We start from the raw sequence: 3,199 nt of genomic DNA, 5'->3' as shown, positions 1-3,199 counted from the left end.
TTGTTTTGTGTATCATTGTATCTAAAATTTAAATTATTTGGCAAAAACCTCATGTATAAATGGGTTTCGATTTTAGATGTTCTATTGGCTCTTTCAGGCAAGAAACTTCTATGAAATGGTATGACTGTAGGCTATCCAAGAATATTTTTTTTGCATCCTCCTAGGTTCACTTGTAATTATAAACATAACAAACTGAATTTCAATGTACAGCCTAAAAAAAATGCCATGTGAAAGATGCAATATTTAAGCAAACTCAAGCACCATATTCTTTGGCAGATTTCTCACTTGATGAAGTGGAGAAGTAGTAAGAACACTTGGGCTTTGTTTTAATCATGAGTGGCTCCTTGTGATTGGCAATTCTCGATGACCATTATGAAAATGTGACCCTTACTGTGGGTATCCTCCATTGTGACTATAATGTGACCTCTCAAATGCCATGACTGACAACCTTAATAGTGGCAGTGCCACACCAAGCCTAACCTCACATAAAAATGCTCTCCACACAAAGTGATCACATGTCTTCTCCACACACATTATTAGGCGAGAGTTCTCTAACCTAATGACCAAATGACTTCCACTCCAACTCAGCCTATGTGCAACTTAGAGCCACGAAGCCAGAGTGGCCTCCTCCTTCCACACAAACATTGAGAACGTGATCCTATGCAGACAACAATTATCACAGGGCATATGTGCCCTGATCTTTATGAAGGGAAAAAAATCATGACTGGAAATTATTTTATTTCTTTGTGCATTATTGTTTGAATACTCTATGTGGGGAGCTTGTAGAGATATTCTATGAGAAAATAGACTTGATATGTCCATCTACAAACTAATTGTAGATACAGTCTAATTGATAACAAAATAACATTGCAACTAAATAATACTAGCTGCCATTCTATCTGGTTCTCTGGAGCAAAGTGGTGTGTCGTGACTAAAGGCAGAGTGAGATGCCTGTAGCACTGAATAAGAAATCAAGTCTATCTCCACCATTTATATGTTAGAGGATGCACTATATGAAGTTGCATTGGCTTGTGGGTGTCCACAAGCATCCAATCCTACTAGTAGAAACCCAATAGTGATGTTTGGTTTAGGGATATTTGGAACTAGGCCCATAGGGATGGCTAGCTTGGAAGTTTGCTAGAACAATTCTGCCCATATGGGAACAACTTAAGCAATTGAATCATGGTTACTTGAGTTAGAAGGTAAATTTATAACTTACCTAAGTGTACCAACACCCTCTTGGTGTCTATTTGTAATCTTAGTTTAGTTCTTATTAGGCATTTAACCCTACCAGAATTTCTTCTAGCTATTGCCTTCATGCCATGAGTCCTTATCTTAAGAGCAAGGAATGAGAAGCAAAGGCATGGCTAGTGACTAGAGTGAAGTTGCAACAAGTTATTTGCACTAGAAGATGCAATTGAATCACTACCTTCAAGGAGATCTAATGCTTGTGAGGTATTTTGGTTTTGTTGAGCTTGTACCTCAAAGGAAGTTATAACTAATGGAAGTTTTCTTTCCCTTCATCTCGGTGCTTTTTTGTCCACCACATACTTGATTATGTTTGAAATTTGAAAATCCCTCTATAGATGAGAAGTGAAAATCCATTCTTGTTTTTTCTAGCTCGTTTAGTTTTGGATTGATGTCATCCACTTTACTATTGTTAATTATCAAGATTCATAATCTTGCATTGCTTTAATGACATCAAGAGTAACATAGATTATATTTGTAGGATTTCACTGTTAAGTGCACCTATAGAAGGTATGATACCAGAATAGACAAATAGAAACTCCATTATGTTTATGGAATTCCTAACTATTAGCTACTTCTAGATGAGCAAGTTTAGAGATGCTGCCTTGGAAAGTTAAACTTTTAACATGAACTTATAGTCTTCCAATGATAGCAATGAGCTTTGAAAACAATGAAACTGATTAGAACACCATCCTCCCCATAAGTAAACCACAATTAGTAAATTATGAACAAATTACTTGAATGGTGCTTAGGTTATGTAACTAAGCTTTTTGAAACTGAAAACAAATTAATGTTTTATGCCATACTAAGTGAACAATGCTACTTAGAGTAATGGCTAACTTCTCTGTTTCTTTCTAGCACAAATAACTCTCGAACTTTTATATAAGCTAATTGAAATTTGATGGTTTTCCAGATGAAGTAATAGTTGTTGACCTAGACTGTGAGTAAACTTGATTTTTTTAGGCATCATATGGTTTGTACCTTTAAATTCAAATGAAATCGAATATTTTCAAAGTAATTACCCCATTATATCTTGTAAGAAAAAATTTCTCTAGCCATCAGTGTGGAAAGGAAAACCTTCTCTTCTCTCAGTTAATTTTAGTTTTTCCCTCCTTTTGGTATCTATTTGAGAAAATCTTGATTATTATACTGAAATTCTCGAGTATGAAAATTGTTGGCAGGACTATATAAAAGCAATGGATACCTAATGGACTCTTGCAATGGAGGCTTGGATCAGATGTGTGCTACAATATGCATGTTGGTTTATCTCCACCTTTTAGAATTATGCATGATTGTCCTTTAGCTAGGGCCTTGATTATGGTTCTCCAAACTCTGTAATTATTTACTTCATGTTGTCACTGTGTTTGCTGCATTTTGTTTTGTGACTGTTTTGTGATATATTATCATTTGATCAAGGCCAGTCTTTTTCTCATGTTAGATATTTGACATGGTTACAACTATCTCAATGTGACTATGGTTGTCCCAAAGTTGGACAAGGCTTCATTTTGGGCAGATCCCAGGTGTTTAACTTCAGTGTTCCTCCTATTTGTTAATAGATCTTCAGTATGCTTTACTGATTGATTTCAACATTCAGTATTGATTGGCATTAATTACTTGTGGGGTTGGTTTATCCTTAATGTTTCATTTTGCAAAATTAATCTTTAATTTTATGTGAACAGTGAATTTGAAGACATTTTTGATGTGGATCAGTTTATCACATCTCTCAAAGGCAAGTTTCAGATAGTAAAGAAGCTTCCTTCAAAGCTGAAGGCAAAGGTAGAAGATGGGAGGAAAAGGCAGAAGATGGGGCAGTCTTCACCATGCCTCCTACGAGATGGTCAAACATGTCCTATTACCTGCATCAAGTTGAGTATCGAAGACTATCCTTTAATACTTTGGGCTTTGCACAGAATGATACTAAAAAAGTTTCCTACCATGATACAAATCCTTC

Source organism: Pinus tabuliformis, chromosome 4_1 (genome assembly GCF_031772625.1).
Source record: "Pinus tabuliformis cultivar Carrire ecotype Pingquan chromosome 4_1, CPIR1, whole genome shotgun sequence".
In the NCBI taxonomy this organism is placed as follows: domain Eukaryota; kingdom Viridiplantae; phylum Streptophyta; class Pinopsida; order Pinales; family Pinaceae; genus Pinus; species Pinus tabuliformis.
The sequence above is the reverse complement of the archived record's forward strand: the minus strand, read 5'-3'. Positions refer to the sequence as shown.